The 21,702-nt window shown below is 39.3% G+C and overlaps 1 pseudogene; it reads right to left on the bottom strand.

The window, feature by feature from the left end:
- Positions 1–265: 265 nt before the first annotated feature.
- Positions 266–21,702, bottom strand: part of LOC102825055 — a 44,690-nt pseudogene continuing 23,253 nt past the window's right edge.

Consider the following 21,702-nt stretch of genomic DNA (forward strand, 5'->3'; position numbering starts at 1 on the left):
AACCTTGGTGTCTCTTGAGATATCATAGGCTCTGAGTTTAAAACTGATGAGGTAGGGATCGCCTGTGACAAGTTGGACAATATCTATCCCTGCGGAAAATCCTCTCACCTATTCTCTGTTGCAATATCCCGTTGAATCTTCTGAAGCAGAATGATGAGAATTCCAATTTGATGAACCTCATCAAAATCTCCACCTGGCTCATATCATTAATTAAATTCAGATTTGAGTTTTTTCTGGCCTTGAAGCTGAGATTTTTTTTTTTTCTCTATTTGGGGTCTATTTCTTTTTCAGGATCTATGATGGCTCCTGATCCCCTTTCCTGTTTAAGTTTTTCTGTGAATATATATTGGGTTATGTCTTTCATTGATGGAGCAAAATACAGTGTCCTTTATCTTAATTCCTTCATTTTCAAAGTGCTCAGAAGAAGAATTATACACATGAACTGTATGTGCAACATGTCCAAATATCTTTCCTGCTGCTTTTAGATCACTTCTAAAAATTGCAGTGTCCTCATTAGCTGGAGGTACACTCGTCATAGATTCAATTACTACTAATTGTTCAACAATACTTGAAACCAGCCCAGACGCTTTAATTCGTTATCTTTAGGAAGAATAATAGTGGGTCCTTCAGAAGAAGTAACTCATTTTTGTTCTAAGTAGTTTAAGAGTTTCAAGAAAAACTTATATTTTAAGAGGAAAATTCTTATTCTCCTTTTCAACTTGTAAATTATCTTCTTTTATCTGAAAGCACTAGAGGAAGCAATATACAAGAGGAAGAGGAACAGAAAGAAGATGAGATGGAGGAAGAAGAGGAACTTGAACTATCTGAATCTGTTTCACAGTGCGAGTCCAAGGTCTGTCCCAGACATTGCTATGATGCCACAATATCCTTTTCCTCCTCCAGTGTTTTAATGCATAATTCTTCACTCCCTCCGCCACCACCTCCTCTCCCATCTGTAAACATGGGTTGGCCTATACCTAATGTGGTACCTCATCCATTATTGGTTACCATACTCCCTACCTGCACCTCCTTCCCGTTCCCCTCTACCTCCACTACCTCAAACTGGAAATAATAATTCTTCTCAAGTCTGCATTTCTCTGGAAATAAAGACAATTAGGAAGTGTATTTACTTCCAGAGAAATTTAGACTTTTTAGACTTTATATCACAAGGGTTTTTTGATTTTGATTATTTATTTAAAAATGATTATCAGTCTCAATTAAAAAAAATACATACTGTAAATACTAAATAACAGTTCCTCAATTGTAAATTGATATATATTTGATAGGGGAGATGTCCAATTATAGGCAGGTCCCAGTTACAAATGAGATGTGTTCCTAACAATGCCTTTAAGCATCACTGAATAGATTTGAATTTTTAAAGCTACAGTGAACCAGAAGATAACTAGAATTGGAAAAAGTACAGATTGAAACCTTGCCAGAAACTTAATCTCTCTCTTACAGAAGAAAAGCAGTATATGTGTTGCATAGCAACCAAATCTCTTGCTCTTAAATTTTGAGCACAATCTGAAGCAGCGCTGTGCAGCTCAAAGATGCTGCTGCCCTACTCAAACATGGTGGCCAACCCCACTACTTGGCTTTTGTCCCTCTCCCACAGCCCTACCAGTAATTCAGTCAGATGCATCAGGCAATTAAAAGGGCTTACGCCTCTTCCAAATCTCCCATTTCAGGACTATGATCCACAATTTTTCTCACTCCAGACACCATCCCAGATTGGCCAAACTAACTTTTTGAGTCCATTGTTATTCTTTGTTAGCAATGATAGTTGTTGTTATGTGCCGTGGAGTCGGTTCCGACTCATAGTGACCCTGTACAGGGTTTTCAAGGCTGTAAATCTTTACAGGAGCCGAAAGCCTCATCTTTCTACCGTGGAACAGCTGGTAGTTTCGAACTGCTGACCTTAAGGTTCGCAGCCCGATTCGTAACCACTACGCTACCAGAGCTCCTTGTTGGCAATGATAGAACTGACTTAAAGGGCAAATGTGAGTTGTCTGTATATTAGACAGTCATAACCCAGTCCTTACTCCCCACATCACTTCTCTGCCCAGTTAAATAATATATGTAGGTTGAATAATGGATCTAGAGCCCTGGTATGGTGCTGTGGGGTAAGCATTAGACTGCTAACCACAATGTCAGTAGTTCAAATCCACCAAGGGCTATCGGAAACCCTATACAGGGTTTCTATGAGTGGGAATCAATTCGACAGCACACAACAACAAAGAGCCTCAATGGAATCCTGGTGGTACTCTGGGATAAGCATTGGGCTGCTAACCACAAAAGCAGCAATTCAAACCCACCAGCCAACCTATGGGAGAAAGGAGGTGAAGTCTGTCTGTTCTTGTAAAGATTTACAGTTTTGGAAACTCTAGTTTCTGCCCCGTTCTATCAGTTGCTATGAGTTGGAACCAGTTAAAAGGCCTCAGCTTTGACTGGCCCCACAGGCCCCTGTCCCTCACAAGCTAATTGTCATGTACCATCCCTCTATCTGTCCACTCACCCCACACCTATCAACCATTCAAAGCGACATGGGCATACCTGTTTGAGCTCTCAAAACTCAAAAGTAGAGGCAGAGCACAGAACTCCAACTAACATTTAGCACTGCCACTGAAGTAACAGAATAGGTTTGTGATTCTCCAAAGACTTTGACCCACAGATACAGTACTGTAGAAGCTAATAATCATAAAAAACAAAACAAAACCAGTTGCTATGGAGTTGATTCTAACTCAAGGCGATGCCATATGTGGACAAGTAGAACTGTGTTCCACAGAAGCACCTCTGGGTAGACTTGAATTACCTACCTTATAGTCAGCCAATAAGCATTAACCTATTTGCACCACCCAGGGACTCTTGATAATGATAATAGCTAACACCTAATAAACACTGAACTGCAAACCACAAGGTTGGCAGTTCAAACCCACCTGCCACTCCTCAGAAACCACTCTATACAGGTTGCAATGAATTGGAACCAACTCCACAGCACTTACCAACAACAATATTTATTGAACATTTGCTATATGATAAGAATTTTTTAAACTTTCAGATAAAGAAAAGAAGAAGCAAAGAGACTGTGATTTGTCTAGAGTGCCAAAACCCTTTTGAACGAGAGAGAGACTTACATATAATTGCCATGGCATAATAGACAACAGCTAGACTATCCTGGAGTCCTGGTGTTACATTGTAGGTTAATGCACTGAACCGCAAGATTGGTTTGAACCACTAGGCTGGCATTTCAAATTCACCAGCTGCTCCTTGGAAGCCCTATACAGGGTCACTTTGAGTCAGAACCGATTCAACGACACATAACAGCAATAACCAAACTATCCTGGGCCCACTAAGACATCTGGTCACCCTGAATATAAAATGAGTATTGGAACTGGAATCCAACCCCTCTGCTTACTGATACAAAAATGATAAAATTATGCCGAGTACCAACTTTGCTTCAGAAATCATACAAAGGGTTACTATGAGTCAGAACTGACTTGATGGCATTTAATAACAACAACTGAACAACTGGTTGATTGTTCAAAACCACCAGTCACTTTTCAGAAATCCTATATAGGGTTGCTATGAGTTAGAACCAACTTGACGATGCCTACCAACAGTCCCATTGGTTCTGGGACAGTGTACCTAGGAGTCTGTAAGAGACAGAATGTCCCTCTTGTAATGAAACCTGAACCAGACAGAGATTGACAAGCGTGCAAATAGCAAATGTTAATAATGTGATTTCTTTAAATTGAAATATCCCAATAACATATTGCCAAGATGCCTAATCTTGTATATTACTTATAATTAAAGGAATCGAAACAAAAACAGAGATTGCAGACAAAATCAGGCAGTTCAATTAGAGTTCAATTAGAGAGGTTCCATATGCACTGTGAATGTGAAGAATTGTCCTACCACCCGCCTCCTCCATCAGATTAGATTTCTGTACAACTTTTTACCTTAAAACACAAAATTAAATATACCTAAAGTCTTTATTATTATATTGTTTTAAGAACCAATCAATACAAACAATGAAAATAAAGATAAGGCCTTCAATCTATATGACATCTTTTTTTTTTCTTCTTAAAAGCTTAAATTGTACATAATCATGGGATCATCTGTAGAGAATAAGGTAATAAATAACTCTCCCCAATTCTTTCCTTGCCCCTCCACTTTATAGATAGGGGAAGTTGATTATAGCTAGCAGAAACGGCTTCACTATGATTCAGGAGGTAAGAGGAAGAAGAATCTCATTATGTGCGTCTGCTGATGATCCAGCCTCCTGGCTTTAGTCAGTAATGGAGTAATTTAGTCTCACAAATTTGGTGGAAGCCAGGACACAGGAGGCAGCTTAGTTTATTGAGAAGACCATGACTGAGAAACAGACAACTTTAGTCTCAGGTCCCATCTCCACGGTGTTCAAAAGCCCTCTACTATCCATTTCTGCTTCTATAAACTTGGGGAAAATGTTATCTGCCTTATCTTCCAAGAGTTTGGCATCTTTAAATGAAAAAATGGGATGATGTATTTTGTAAAAACCCTAAGTGCTGTAAAAATATAACCAAGCACAGTGAATTACCACTTCACACCCATTAAGATTGCTATTATCAGAAAAAGAAAAAAAGGAAATAACAAATGTCAGTGAGAATGTGGAGAAATTTGAGCCCTTGTGCATTATTGGTGGGAATGTAAAATGCAGTTGCTGTGGAAAACAGTTTGGTGGTTACTCAAAAAGGTAAATACAGAATGACCTTATGACCTAGCAATTTCACTCTTAAGTAGATACCCGAAGAATTGAGAACAGGGACACAAACAAAGACTTATACATCTTGTTCATTGCAACATAGCCACAAGGTGGAAAGTACATGATCAGTGTTATTGTTGTTAAGTGATGTTAAATCAGTTCCCACACATAGCAACCCTATACAGGGTTTCCAAGGTAGAGCTTGGTGGGTTTGAATCATGTGGTAAGAAATCCAGTGCTTATCCTACAGCACCATACCAGGAGAACTCCATATCTATCTGTAGACAAGCAAAACATGGTGTGTATATATATATATATACACACACACATACAATGGATTATTGTTCAGCCAAAAACAGAAATAAAGTTCTGATGGTATGGATGAACCTTAAAAATATATGCTGCATCGTGGATAACCATTGCAATGAAATGATGTTGTAAATCCGATGTTCTCCCACTCACTCAGTTCATAATCAAAACAAACAAAAAACAAAACAAAAAATACATATATAAATATATATATATATGTATGTATATGCTGCATGTTTTGTCAAGGACACGTATTGTATGATCCCATTTATATTAAATATCTAGAATAGGCAAATACATATAGACAAAAAAATGATTTATTATGGAAACACCAGAGGCCAGTGGAAAAGAAGAATAAAGAAAGCTATCACTTTTGTGCAACATAATGTCACTGAATTGTACACTTAAAATAGTTACTATGGTAAAAGTTGTGTTATATATATTTTGCCATAATATTTTTTTTTTAATGTAACCAGGTATCTTCAGAGTGTCTGTGTCACAGAAAGTTAATTGGAAAACCGCGCCTGGTCTAGGGGTTGAAGTGTCCTAGACAGAGAGAGGAATTAAGCTTTAGAGAGCTCCTTCCTCCAGACCCCTCTCCCCATCTTTGCTATTTCTGCCATTCTTCAGAAAGACAGATTCCAAGCCAGATTTCAGACCCTGCTGCCCTCGGCTGCATTGTTTGCATGACTCCTGTTTGTATTTATCCTAATACTGATCCTGGAAGACTCTCAGCTTGATGAGAGCCATGTTTTCCCTCTCTTTGGAAACAAAGGATACATTCTGCGGACAAGAGTGTTAATAGCACAAAACAAACAAAAATGTATAGAATCCTGGTACACTTCAAGTCTTGAACCTAATATCTTTAGATGCCTCCAGGATTTTTCTTTTTCTTTATAAAGTAGTAGGGATTTATAAAATGGTTTTAGAATTGCAGTACAGAAAATGTTGTGATTTTTTTCCGTTCCCATAAAGAGCCTGAGGTCTCTTACAGGCAGCAGTGGGTGCAGTAAATAGATATTCTCATGACCTCATGAAGCTCCTGATTATGGTTCCTTGTATTACTGTCCTTGTTGGTGTGTGAAAGTCAACAGGGAGAGAGTTTTATAGGCTTGGGTGCAGAAACTGGGACTCTTAGGTCAAGTCTCTACAATGATGGCAATAGCTGGCACTTGTGCCTGTTTTACCATCATATTATTTGTATGCATTCCAAACCCCTGCATATTTCTGGTGTAAGGAGATATGAAAATCACAATCACTATTAAGTATGCTCCTGTTAACATTCTGCTGAAGTTTTGACTCTCAGGTCACTTTATGGGGCATTTCTTTGAAGTTAAAATTAAGAAGGGTTGTCTTCCTTAATGGACTGTGACAGAATGGGTGGAAAATGGAGAAACTCAATTTACTTTTTTTAAAAAAAATGATCTACCATATTGGTTGAGACTGGAGGGCTCCCAGAAATTTTTATCCTAAGTGTCTCTTCAAACCTTGAATCACAACTACCTTTGACTCAAAAAATTCTGAATAATACTCATAAATACTATGGTCCTTTAAAAAAAAATCATCTATATGAGGCCAAATGATCAACAATTTCTTTAAAACAAAGGCAGAGAAACTAGATAAATGGAAACAGAAAAATTGGATGGAAATAATGAAAATATTCAGGGATTGTGAGAAATTTAACTAGTCACTGAAAAACTTCAGTAGAAATTGTTGAGGGGTAACCTAAATGCTTTATAAACCTTTGCTGAAAACTCAATAAAATATTTCAAAAGAAAAGAATGGCTGTCTTCAGTCATCAAAAATCCCAATGTACTCCTATTTAGTATTCCCAAAACCTGAGGAAATGGTCAAGAGAGAGAGATTTTGCCAAAACTGGGCAACCCTTCTCAGATGTTGAGAATCTTTAAGTTATCTTCATACGCTATTGTTATTAAGTGTGGCTGAATCAATTCCAACCCATAGCAACTCTGTATAGGGTTTCTGAGGAGTGACTGGTAAGCTTGAGCTGCTGACTTTGTGGTTCAAACTAACCTTGCAGTCCAACACATTAACCCACAGCACCACATACACATTATCAAAATATCTATTTAATAGGAATTTAATCTAAAATATCCTAGATAACAAAATATCTAAGATAATCTTGATTCCCTAACAGTTTAGAATTTTTATTTAAAAGTTTGCCATTTTAATCGTTTAAATGTAGAATTCAATGACATTAATTGTACTCACCGGTGTACAGCATTATTTAATTTCAAAAGTTTCAGACACCAAACAGAAGCTCAGAACGTGTGATGTCTTAGATTTACTTGATAGGGCTTTTCTATCTTAATTCTCAACAAGTGATTCGGTGGTAGTGGTTAAGTGCCGTGGAGTCGGTTCCGACTCATAGCGACCCTGTATAGGGTTTCCGAGGCTGTAAATCTTTATGGGAACAGAAAACTCAATCTTTCTCCTGCGGAACAGCTGGTATTTCAAATTCCTGACCTTACGATTCCCAGCCCGATTCGTAACCACTACAATACCAGATTGGGTTGCTGTTGTTGTAATGTGCCGTGGAATCGGTTCCGACTCATAGCAACACTGCACAGGGTTTCCAAGGCTGTAAATCTTTAAGGGAACAGAAAGCCTCATCTTTTTCCCACGGAACAGCTGGTACTTTCAAACTGCTGATCTTGCGGTTCGCAGACCGATTCGTAACCACTACGCTACCAGAGTTCCTCACCAGATTGGGTTGTTGTTGTTGTTGTTAAGTGCCATCGAGTCGGTTCCGACCCATAGTGACCCTGTATAGGGTTTTCCAGAAGTAGTTGGTGAGCTTGAACAATCTAACTTGGGATTTCAAACGGCTTTGCAGTCCGGCGCATTAGCTCACAGCGCCACACCAGGTGGGACAATGCAAATAAGGTATACGGGGCCTAAGGCTGGGATTGGTTAGTTTTGCTTTCCGGCTAGCTTTAAAAAGGAGCTATCTGAGAAGATGGAAGATCCCAGGACCAACAAGAAAGAAGACTATGAGTGACACATAAGATCCTTATCTAGAAAACAGTGTTGGCACGGGCAGTGGCAGATGCGATTCCAGAAGCAGTAGAATTGAGAAGACAAAGCAGCTTCTGGCTCTAGACCTATGGACTGAGTAAAGCTGAGTACCTACAGACAGTAGTCTGGCTTGCAGAATGTGTCCTTTGAGCAGTCACAGACTGGCTAAAAGAAATTTGTACCACTTGCCGGAGCATGGCAAAGGCCTAGGGGCCACATGGCTGAGAGGCTGAAGTCAGAGTAAGATGCGCCTGCAGTATAACAGACAAGAGGCATTTCTGACTGAAGAACTGCTGAATCGTGAGTTATTGTTTTTGTTGTTGTTGATGTTCCCCTTTAACTGTGGCTGTAATCCTATTTGAGAATGGGTTTTCTTTGTAAGGCTAATGAGGCTGTATTAGTGTCTGTTGTTGTTTTTGTGAAGTGCTGTCCAGTCGATTACTACCCAAAGGTTACGTTCTGCAAGTCTGCCTCCTGGCCACCATCTCTTAGTCCCTTTTTTTCCTATGAATCCAGAGTCCTCAGCCACTCCCCGTCTCCATGACCCACCTCTGCCTCCATCTCTGAATTCCTTCTCAGGCATTTCCAAAGCCTGCCCATCTTCCAGTATGGAGTGTAGGTCTACTTCCAGCTCATTTGCCTCAGTCACTTTATCTTATTTCTGGACATGTGCTGATATGGTCATCTGTTTCATTTTTGGGGCATATTCAGGAGTTGTCTGTGGCCTTAATACTTAGATGGGTGTGTATTTTGGTATTTTTTATGCTTTCTGATTGCCTCCAAGTAGATGTGATCAGGAGATGGGCTTCCCTTTTCACTCTTCTTCCTGAGAAATTTCAAGATGCTACTGTTGGTCGTTGTGTCATAACTCAGGATTTAGTTTTTGGCCTATTTCCTTTGTAGTCTGCCTATCCTGCTCCACAGTCCCCATTCAGGCCTTTTTTTTTTTAGTGATGAAGTGTTCAGGGCCAGCTGTGGCCATTTTGCACTGCCATTTGGTTTCAAGTGGAAACTGTAACTTTATATTACGAGGAGATCTGTGTGCATGTGTAGTAGAACCCTCTGGGGGTGGAGTTGGGTTCCACTTGCTCAGGCACCCCCTCTAGTCACTAGAATGGAGGTGCACAGACAGCAAGAGACCAATGAACAGACACCAAAAAAAAAAAAAAAAAAAAAAGAATGTCCAGACCTTTATATCTGTGGTTCTGTCAGGCGTCAGTGGCTGCTCTGATCCTTCCCCCACTTGGTATCACCCAAGATGGGGGCTCCGGGAGCATCTGAGCATCTTAAATTAGAAAGCACTTGATTTCTTGCTTCTGCTAAAAATTCCCCTAGCTGTAAGCCTTCCAATCTTCTAAATATTTCTTTATATGTGGTTTACAGTTCTGGCACCATCCCCTGAGCCTGCTTGGTCTGGTATTCTGTGTTATTACTGGTGGAGCTCCTCACTGCACTTCTACCCAATCCGCCATCTTGTTTTTCTCTCCTGAGTTGGTTTTAATCTTGAATTGTAGCCTGTTCATTTCCCTGTTGTTGTTAAGTGCCATCAAGTCAGTACCGACTCACAGTGATCCTGTATAATGTTTCTGAGGAATGGCTGGTGAGCTTCAACAGCCCACCTTGCAGTTCAAAGTGACCTTGCAGTCTAGCACATTAACCCACAGTGCCACACCAGGACTCCTTTTATAAACCCCATAATTGTGAGTACTGTTTCAAGTTCTGTGTGGTCATTGCAATGGATTATACAACCCAAATGTGAAGCAGAGAGTGTTTGGGGAGGAATGGTTGGTGTCAGAATGGGGTATAGAATATTGTAAAGTGGAAGTATGTCTGACCTCCGCTTCACATGAATCAGTCTTGGGCTGACTTAGAATTTGATACTCTTTCCCCTTTGTGAAGACAGGGGAATCAGACACGGCTCACACATCGTTTTACCAGAACCCCTCAAACAATAACTCTGCATTTCCCTTTCCTCCCAGCCCATGGTCACCACTAATAAACTTTGACCTCTGTGCATATACCCATTCTTGATATTTGCTATAAATTGGATCACACAATATATGCCTTTTTTATCTGACTTATTTTGCACAGCATAGTGGTTTCAAAGTTCATCCATGTCATAGTATCTATCAGAACTTTCGTTATGCTAAACATTCCATTGTATATGTATCACATTTTGATTACCATTCTTCTGTTGATGGACACATTGGTTATTTCTACCCTTTGACTATTGAGAATAATGTTGCAATGACCATTGGTGTGCATACATCTGTTTGAGTCTATGTTTTCAATTCTTTTATGCATATACCTATGAGTGAAATTGCTAGGTCATATAGTAATTCTTTGTTTAAACTTTTAATGAAGTACCAATCTGATTCACAGTGGTTACACCATTTTTTTTCCCCACCACCAATGAATGAGAGTTCCAGTTTTACCATATCTTTGCCAACACTTCTTATTATTGTTTCTCTGATAATAATCATCCTAGTGAATGTGAAGTATTATCGTAGTGTGATTTTGACTAGCATGTTTCTAATGACTGCCATTTCTTGCAAACCCTATAAAGGGTCGCTATTAGTTGGAACTGACTTGAAGGCACTCAACAACAACAATAAGAACTCCTGGATGGCAGAATTGTTTTACACTTGGGTATTAACTGAGAGATTGGCAATTCAAATCCACCCAGCAGTACCACAGAAGAAAGACCTTGTTATGTACTTCCAATAGATTATTTGTTGTTGTGAGGTGCAGTTAGTTGGTGCTGACTCATAGCAACCTTATGCACAACTGAATGAAACGTTGCCCTGTCCTCACAATCATTGCTACACTTGAACCCATTGATGCTACCACTGTGCTAATCCATCTCATTTGGTGTCTTCCTCTTTTTCACTGACCTTCCACTTTATCAACCATGTGTCCTTCCCCAGACACTGGTCCCTCCTGATAATACACCTGAAGTATGAGAAATGAAGTCTCCCATCCTGGCCTCTAAGGAGCACTCTGGTTGTACTTCTTCCAGGACAGATTTGTCTGTTCTTTTGGCAGTCCATGGTACTCCTCCAACACCATAACTCAAATGCATCAATTCTTCTACTGTCTTGTTTATTCATTGTCCAACTTTCACATGCATATGAGGTTATTGAAAATGCAATGGCTTAAGTCAGGTGCACCCATAGTCTGTCTCTCCTTTCTAGTTTTTCTTAGTCTGGAAGCTCATCTGAAACCTGTCCATCATGGGTGACCCTGCTGGTATTTAAAATACTGGTGTCATAGCTTCCAGAATCATAGTAGCACACAAGCCACCGCAGTATGGTTAACCCTAAGAAGCACAATTCTACTGTGACACATATGGAGTTGCCATGAGTAGGAATCAACTTAACTGTGTTGGTTTGTATTAATAGCTATTAACATTGAACATCTTTTCCTGTACTTATTTGCCATTGATATATCTTCGTTAGAACAAAATCTATTCAAGATTCAAGTCCTTTGCCAATATTTTTACTGGGTTGTTTGTCTTTTTGTTCAAGAGTTGCTGTTGCTGGGTTGTTAGGTGCTATCAACTTGGATCACAGCAACCTTATGTACAGCAGAATGTGTGCCAGGTCCTGCACCGTCTTCATAAGTATTGTTATATCTGAACCCATTGTTGCAGGCAGTGTGCAAATCCAGCTCAGTCAGGGTCTTCCTCTTTATGCCTGTCCCTCCACTTTACCAAGCATGATGTCCTACTCCAGGGACTGATCCCTCATGTTCAAAATATGTGAGACAAAGTCTCACCACCCTCACTTCTAAGGTTGTACTTCTTCCCAGACAGATTTGCTAGTTCTTCTGAGAGTACATGTTGTTGTTGCTTTTGTTAGGTACCATTAAGTCAGGACAAACTCATAGAGACATTTTGCAAAACAGAATGAAACACTACTCAGTCCTGGACCAACCCAACAATTATTGAAAAGCTTGAGCCCATTGATGTTGCCACTTTGCCAATCCATCTCGATGGTTGTCTTCCTCTTTTTCTCTGGCCACTCACTTTACAAAACATGATATCTTTCTCCAGCGACTGATCCATCTTGACAATATGTCAGAAGTATGAGAGACAAAGTCTGGCCATCCTGGCTTCCAAGGAACACTCTGGCTGTACTTCTTCCAAAACAGATTCATTTGCTCTTTTGGCAGTACATGGTACTTTCAATATTCTCCTCCAACACCATATCTCAAACGCACCAATTTTTCTATGATCTCCCTTATTCACTGTCCAACTTTAGCATACATATGAGGTTATTGAAAATACCACTCCTTAGGCCAGGAGCACCTTAGTTCTCAGACGGATTCTTTGCTCTTCAACACTTGAAAGAGATTTTATTTAGCAGCTTTGCCGAATATGTCATTTGATTTCTTGACTGCTGCTTCCAGGGGTGTTGATGGCTGATCCAAGCAAAATGAAGTCTTTGATACCTTCAGTCTTTTCTCCATTTATATAGATGTTTTTTGGTGACATTTATATGGTCCAGTAATGAGGGTTTTCTTTAAATTGAGGTGCAACCCATACCAAAGGCTGTGGTCTTAGATTTTCTTTAAATTGAGGTGCAACCCATATCAAAGGCTGTGGTCTTAGATTTTCATTAGTAAGTATTTTAAGTCCTCTTCACTTTCAGCAAGCAAGGTTGTATCATCTGCATATCACAGATTGTTCATGAGTCTTCCTCCAATCCTGATGCCACGTTTTTCTTCATATATTCCAGTTTCTCAAATTATTTGGTCAACATACAGATTGAATAAGTATGGCAAAAGAATACAACTCTGTCACACACCTTTCTTAATTTGAAACCTTTCAGTGTTCCCTTGTTCTGTTTGAACAGTTGTCTTAAACAACTGGTCTATGTACAGGTTCTTTATGAGTACAATTAAGTGTTCCAGAAAACTCATACTTAGCAATGTTGTCCATAGCTTGTCATGATCCATGCAATCAAAAACCTTTGTGTAGTCAATAAAGCACAGGTAAACATCTTTCTTGTGTTCTCTGTTTTCAGCCAAGATGCATGGGACATCAGCAACGGTATGTCTCATTCCACATTCTCTTCTGAAACTGGCTGGAACCTCTGGAAATTCTCTGTCAATGTATGTTTGCAGCCGTTTCTGTAGTACCTTTAATAAAACTTTACTCACATGGGATATCAATGATATTGCCTGATGATTTCCACATTCCATTGGGTCACCTCTCTTTGGAATGGGCATAAATATGAAGTCTTCCAATCAGTTGGGCATATAGTTGTCTTCCAAATTTCTTGGCATAGATGAGTGAGTGCCTCCAGTGCTGCCTCACTTTGTTGAAAGATTTCAATTTGTATTCCATCAATTCCAGGTGCCGTGTTCTTTGCCAACTCCTTCAATGCACTTAAGACTGCCTCGTCCTTGCCATCCTCACAATTTTTGTTATGTTTGAGCTCACTGTTATTGCCACTGTGTGAATCCATCTCGTTGAGGATCTTCCATTTGTTCCCTGACCCTCCACTTTGCCAGCATGATGTCCTTCTCCAGATACTGGTTCTCCCTGATAACACGTACAAAGTACAAGACACATAGTCCCACAATCCTCACTTCTAAGGAACATTCTGGCTGCTCTTCTTCCAAGACAGATTTGTTTGCTCTTCTGGTAGCCATGATATTCTTAATATTCTTCACCAGCACCATAATTGAAATACATCAGTTCTTCTATGGTCTTCCTTATTCAATGTCCAACTTTCATGCATACAAAGCTATTAAAAGCACATGGTTTGGGTTAGGCACACCCAAGTCTTCAAAATGACATCTGTACTCATTGACACTTTAAAGTGGTCCTTTGCAGTAGATTTGCCTAATGCAATACATCAAGGGTTGTATCCTTTCACTATACTTATTCAATCAGTATGTTGAAGAAATCATCCAAGAAGCTAGATTATATGAGGAGGAGTGTGGCATCAGGATTTAAGGAAGACTCCATAGTAGATGCTCCGTAAACAACAGTGGTGCTGTAGGATCAGCACTGGACTTAGAACCACAAGGTCAGTAGTTCAAACCTACCAGCTGCTCCTCAGAAACTCTATACAGGGTCACTATGAGTCAGAACCAACTTGATGGCACATAACAACAAACAACATATGGAATTTTTTCACTAACTTTTTGAATCACACTCTTACCATGTTCTGTTAAACCAATGAGATCTGGAACTGGAAGGGACTGCCTTGATTTCTGACCCATCTATTATATGCCAGAATGACTACCATTTCCTATTAACTTTACCACAGGAAGGGAATGAGGGGAATGACTGGGAACTTTGTTGAGCACCTGTCTTGTGTCAAGCACCACATTAGGTACTTTAAACACTAATTCATGTTAATCTTTGGAATAAGCCTAGGTGGTTGTTGTTGTTGTTGTTGTTAAGTGCCATCAAGTTGGTTCCAACCCATAGCAACCCTATACAGGGTTTCTGAGGCTGTAAATCTTTATGGTAGCAGAAAGCCTCATCTTTCTCCTGTGGAGCGGCTGGTAGTTTTGAACTGCTGACCTTAAGGTTTGTAGCCTGATTTGTAACCACTATGCTATCAGAGCTCCTTAGTCAATTTAATTTTCTTATTTTAAAGATAGGAAAATTGAATCTCAAACATATTAAGTAACTCTCTGAAGGTCACACTGTTACAGAACCAGACTTCCAGCCTAGGTCTAATCCAAACTGAATGTCTCCTTCTACCTTCTCTGGGAGGTCTTTCTTAATGCTCCAAATTCTGGAGTAAATATTCCTACTACACGCTACTCTTCCCTTATCAAGCCATTAGAATTTGCCCAGTTGTCTATAACTTCCTGCCAAACTTCTCAGTTAGATTTTGGGTATCTTGTTTGTCTCATTTGTGAACACAGCGATGGGCACATAATAAATCCCTAAAAACTAATATTGATGGAATATATCATATTTCCTCAAAATAAAAATTATATGAGTCATAATGTGCTCTTATATTTGTAATTTAATGGGAAACTCTACAGTGTCCTCTGCTTCCAGTGGGTCTAAATGACTCATGCTGGGTCAAGGTAGAGTAGGTCCCCTATGCAGCAGAGTCACTCTGGCACCTGGTCAGGCTCATTCTGGTTGACCACTACCTTGAGTCCTATATCACTGCTTTGAATTAGACCATTTTACATGTATAGTAGGCACTCTTTCCTATGTACTGGGAATACAAAGATTCAAAGACACTTTCTGCCTTCAAAATGTGCTCCATCTAGGAAGGAAATCACACATGCCATTCTTGATACTTCTTTTGTCTTCAGATAACCAGAGCCACTTTACTGAGCTGTCTCTGCTTAGATAATCCTGTTCTATCCCTAAAGCAATGCTTCTTCCTGACACTGCTGGCCCACGCTGCCATGAACCCTCATCGTGCACTGCTGACAACGTGATTCCACTGGACATGGATTTGTCCTCATCAATGAGCAACTCAACAACCATTCTCTGGACTTGTGTTTGTTTGATTTTTATTATCGACATTGTAGTGACTTTGATGCAAGGCAAAACTGAATCTAAATCTTAGCTCTAATTTTATAGTTATGTGGTCTTGGACAGCTCCTGCAACTTTATTTATTTTTTTTAAATAATCTGTACAAAAAATGTATTCACTTTACATGATTATTATGAGAATTAAATAAAATCATATATATGTAATACTAGCAAAATTAAGTATTAATACTTCTATTTTATAGCGTACTGGTTACGAATCGGGCTGCAAACCTTAAGGTCAGTGGTTCGAAACTACCAGCCGCTCCGCGGGAGAAAGATGAGGCTTTCTACTCCCGTAAAGATTTACACCCTCGGAAACCCTGTACAGGGTCGCTATGGGTCGGCTCCGACTCGACGGCACTTAACACAACACACATTATTATCATGGCAGTCACATTACCTTCTGAGCCACCAAGGCACCATCTTCTAATTATTGATATCTTAACTTCCCAGTGCTCTCATATAAGACCTACTTCTATTGCTTTCTTATTCTCACCAGGGACACTTCCTCCCAACTCTGATTGAGCCTGTTGTCTCTCCATCAGTAACTAGTTGCCATTAACTCAACTGCCATTCATGGTGACTTCAAGTGTAGCAAAACAGATTTGTGTTTCACAGAGTTTTCTATGGTTAATTGTTTTGGAAGTATGAGAAGATTTCCAAAAGTTCATGGAAAAATGGAATTAAAGGATAATGGAATTATCTTTTAAGAAAATATCACGAACTTTCTGAAACCCCCTTGTAGATCACCAGAACTTTCTTCTGAAGCACATCTAAGTGGTCTTCTCCAATGTTTTGGTTAGCAGCTAAAAGCTTAACCATTTGTACAATCCATGATCTCTACCTCTTCTCCAGTTCAATATATATATTTTTTTTGTCAAGGAGAGCTTTACTCTTACATGCTTATCTATAGCCAATCTAGATGAACTAATTCATGCTAGAGAGCAAAAGGAACAGGGCATTATTCCATGACTGAGTCAAAGGGTAAAAGTAAAATACATTAGCTACTAGGAGGAGCCATCCTAATCTAAATCCTCACTATTCCGGTTCTGTCTTCTGCCATTTTGTTTTTGCCTATACTCTCCCTCTAAAAGTATTGCTTTCTTCATACAAGTATGGAGTTCCTGCTTGAGGCACACACCTTCAGTCATTCCTGTAGTCAAACCAGTAAGCTTGAGAGCATTTTGCCCAAGAGGCTTCTAAGACACGTGATCATGCCACTTACCCTGGGAAATATGCAAATAAGCATCTGTAGTATAGTTGTAAGAATGTCCAGTGGTTGGAAATATTGAGTTTAGGGATTTTTTTAAAAATGACAAGTACAGCTTCTATAACATAAGTACAATCTCCAAACTTCATCTTAAAGTGTAAGCCTGGACTAGACAATTGTTGAACTCCATTAGTCTAATAACCTAAGCCTGGGCCAAAGTTGACCATTCACAGAAGGCATAATTCCAGAATACACTAGCAAGTTAAAACAACTGTTAAATTGTAAAATGAAAATAATGCCCACACAGAACCTCCAGTTTATAGCAGAGCTAAGATTTCTCATTTCCTGTGGCTACAGTTCATAGGTCCTAACCTAGGAAGTGTATCTGAATTACAGGATGAGATTGATTTTAATGAAAGAGCTGTAACTATTCCAAGCCTAGGTGGGATGGTCTGTGAAAACAGATTACATTTGGCTAAAATCCTAACAGACAGATATCCCTCTATAAGAAATCTCCTACATTAGGAGCGCTGTGAAGCAGCAAGCTATGACACATCAAAGAAACATGGTCTCAGCTAGAACAGAGAAAAGACTCATGGATTTTATAATGCTCAATTTCTCCCTTTCAGGAATCAGAACTGCTCTTGTAACATGGAAAGCACTTGTAAATTTAGTGGACTTTAAACAATGGTGGCAACATTAAATACCTCTTTAAGGTGGAAAAATTGAATTTTAGCTATTTCTAAATCATAGCAGGAAAATCATAGCAGATGTTTGCTTAAGAATGAGGAAGGGTCATATACACTTAGGATGACAAAGAGAACATCAGAAAATTAGTGACTCTGAATTCCTGTTTATATGACAGCAAAACTTGAATTATCATTAATATTTTTTAATTAGTTATAGTGAATAAATAATAAGCCAATTGATGACATTAACTTAGAAAGTCAGTTTCTGCTTAGGAACAAATCAGGTAAACATTCAGTTGAAGATGTCTAGTCATTTAAGATAAATAATCCAGGTCAACCAAATTTTCGGGTATCCAGATTTCCAATCACAGGAAGTGATTGTCTTGGAACTTCAACAGATTGATAAGCAGCCTTATCTCTTCGGTCTGCATTTCTGGTTGTCTTTGCAGAGCTGCATGTTGGGATTAAACGCTGAGATACTTATGTAAATGAATTAGCAAAGCAGCACTGAAAGTCTTTGGAATATGAAACTGACAGAGATAAGAATTCTTTCATGAAGTCTGTGAATGGAACCAACTCTCTTCAGCAACTTGGTTCACAAACTGAGAGATGCCCTTGGATTCTCAAGCCCTATGCAAGAGTCTTGCTTCAGTCATCAAGGAGAATTCAACCTTGAGAAAGAGTACTCAAATCTCATGAAATGTTTCATAAATTTAAACAGCACCCTGGGTAAATTGGGATTGCCCATTTCTCAAATTACCAAGGTTGGAAGGATAAGAAACACTCATCCAATACGGCAGTGCATTGCGGTGTAGTGGATTTAGAGGGCCACAAACAAATTTTAGAGCTAAATGAGGTTCTTAAATGCACAGTTATGTGGAGTCGATTCCAATGCACAGCTACTCCATGGTGTGTCTAAAGACAACTGTGCTCCATAAGAGTTCCAGTCCTGGTGTGGTGCTGCAGGTTAATGTGCTAGACCACAAGGTCAGACTGTGGGTTAATGCACTGGACTGCAAGTTCAGTTTGAACTGCAAAGTCATGGGTTCAAGCTCACTAGCCACTCCTTGCAAATCCTATACAGGATCACTTAACAACAATAATGAGTCAGAAAGACTTAAGTCAACCCACAGTTAACAATTGTTTGGAAGAAGATTGTCAGGTTTTTCTTCTCAGGTGCCTTGGGTGAACTTCCAAGCTTTTGATTAGTGTCATGTGCATCAACCATTTAGAAACTCAAGGACTTGAGTTCCAAGAAGCTCTTGGAGATCTTATATTCTTAATTTTAAAGATTCAAACATTAATGCCAAAATGGATCAAATAACTAGTTCAAGGTCACATACATTGGCAGAATCTAGACTAGAGAGCTCACATCTTTTAAATCCTGGATACCTACTATTTCACATTGCATTTTCTGCTAAACCTACACCCCTTCACCTCCCCACTTCCTCATGACAGTACACAGTTTTCCATCCAAACTCTCTTAAAAATGCAACATTTTCACCCTCTTGTCACTTCATTCCCATCATTTGCCTTCCCCTCCTTTCACCCACTAGCTATTTATGTTGTTGGTGTGTGTGTGTGTGTGGAAATGTCTGAAAGTTTCAAGGAAAACAGTATTCCTTGCGACATTCAAACCTTACCCTATTCTGATGGCCAGGAATTCCATAGTCAGCATTTTTATGCTTTTCCTATTGAAAACAAAAAGTAAGTGTAGGAGAAAGTTATATGAAAATTTTAAAGCTGCAGGAAAAATAAAAAATGTTCAATCTAAATCCCATTCCAGGAACCATGGACTATTCTATAACAGAAGAATTGGGGCTTTTAATACCATAGTAATAGCTAGCAACAGTCTAGACTCACTTGGCTAATTGTTGGACTGTGAAATATTAGGCTACATTATTCAGTGATAAGGCTATCACCTTACTGTGCCATGTGGGGGTCAGTCTTTTATCCACTTCATTGGTTAATTTTCCACTTGGGGAGAATATGACTGCTCTACTCCCTTCAGAGCTCTGTGAAGCAATACAAGTACTCTATGGAATCATAGTGTGGCACTGTGGGTTAATGCGCTGGACTGCAAAGTTGTTTGAACCGCAACCTTGGCGGTTCAAGCTCACCAGCTGCTCCTTGGAAACCCTATACAGGGTAGCTATGGGTTGGAACTGACTCAATGGCACTTAACAACAACAACAAAATGACCTGGAGAGTGCTCTTTGGGTAATACAAATAGTTTGCATTGAACTACTAAGGACTCCTGGTGTGGTGCTGTTGAATCAGCACTAGACTGTGAACCATAAGGTCATCAGTTCAAATCTACCAGCTGTTCCTCAGAACCTCTAAAACGGGTCGCTATGAGTCAGAAATAACTTGACAAAACTTAACAACAACAGCAACTACCTTAAAGATAAGGTTTAAATGTATCCAACTGCACTATGGTAGAAAATCCTCGCAGTTAGCTCCTGTAAGCTAAACCTATGGAGCAGTTGTAATCTATAACACATGGGGTCATCTTGAGTCAGAATTGACTCACAGGCAGTGGATTTGGTATTCTGTTTTATGGCCTGGAGAATAAGTATTTGTTGTTGTTAAGTGCCACTGAGTCAGTACTGACTCATACCAACCCTATGCACAACAGAACGAAACACTGCCTGGTCCTGCTCCAATCTCACAATCACTGGTACATTTGAGTCCATCGCTGCTGCCACTGTGCCAATCCATCTCGTTGGGGGTCTTCCTCCTTTTCTCCGACCCTCCACTTTACCAAACATGATATCTTTCTCCAGTTATTGGTCCCTCCTGACAATATAGCTAAAGTATGAGAGTCAAAATCTTGCCATCCTAGCTTCCAGGGAGCATTTTGGCTGTACGTCTTCCAACATAGATTGTTTTTTTTCCTTTTGGCAGTCCATGGTACTTTTAATATCTTCTTCCAACACCATAACTCAAATGCATTAATTCTTCTACAGAGAATAAGAGAGATATATAAACATCAGGTAGCATCTTGGCACTAATAACTTGGATTTACAATGCTTCCTCCTTCCAAAGATCAGAGCATCAATTATATCTCTTATCTTCACAACTTGCCTACAACAGACAGAGCTAACAGGTACCATTAACTCCAACTCCACTTTGCAGATGAAAAGAAAAGGTGAGATACAAGGTGAGCCTTGTTCAGGGTCACTCAACCATATCATGAGTCATAAAAATGTTGGCGATTTTTGTTTGCTTGCTGCTTGAAACATAGTTCTGTAGGCATTCTGTTCTATAAGCATAACAATATTTTTAATGGATTTGTTCACAGGAGTCATTTATTTTTATTTGTCATCACTGGCTCCTTGGGGTCTTTAATATTTTATTTTTCTGACACTGACAATACACTCGATATAAACATTGCTGACTCCATTTAGGTGTTGATGATTCTTCTCTATTGATTTCCAGGCAATGAAATACGCTAAGGATCTTGACTGAAAATGTCCAGGTTTCTTGCACTGGATCAGAAATTGTGTATGATAGATTGGAGAGCACATAGGATTTGTAGCCGGAGGATTTAGATTCAAGATCTGGCCACGGCCTTTATAGGTTATGAATTCCTAAACTTTTGTTTCTTTATCTTAAGATACAAAATTTTATTCTCATCTCATAATTTCTAATAATTATTTTATTTTAAATGCATGTGAAAGCATTTGATAAAGGATAAATCAAGTATTTATCAGATGTTGTTGGCAAAGTATATTGGAAAGTACCATGGAATGCCAGAAAAGCAAATAAATCTGTCTTGGAAGAAGTACAGCCAGAATGTTCCTCAGAAGGGAGGATAGCAAGACTTTGTGTCTTGTCCTTTGGTCATGCGGTTAGAAGAGACCAGTTTCTGGAGAAGGATGTCATGCTTGGTAAAGTGGATGGTCAGCCAAAAAGAGGAAGACCTCCAACAAGATGGGCAGACACAATGGCAGTCACAATGGGCTCAAACATATCAATAATTGTGAGGATGGCACAGGACCAGGGAGTGTTTCATTCTGTTGTGGTCACTAGGAATCGAAGCCAATTTGACATCAAATAAAAACAACAAAAATCATTTAGATTCCACCATTTAAAAATATGTATGATCTGTCTTTTGAAGAATGCAGCAGTAAATCTGAATCATACTGAAAAAGTTCCTGAGGACATCTTTTTTTTTTTTTTTTTA

The sequence above is a fragment of the Chrysochloris asiatica genome, unplaced genomic scaffold (assembly GCF_000296735.1).
Source record: "Chrysochloris asiatica unplaced genomic scaffold, ChrAsi1.0 scaffold00241, whole genome shotgun sequence".
In the NCBI taxonomy this organism is placed as follows: domain Eukaryota; kingdom Metazoa; phylum Chordata; class Mammalia; order Afrosoricida; family Chrysochloridae; genus Chrysochloris; species Chrysochloris asiatica.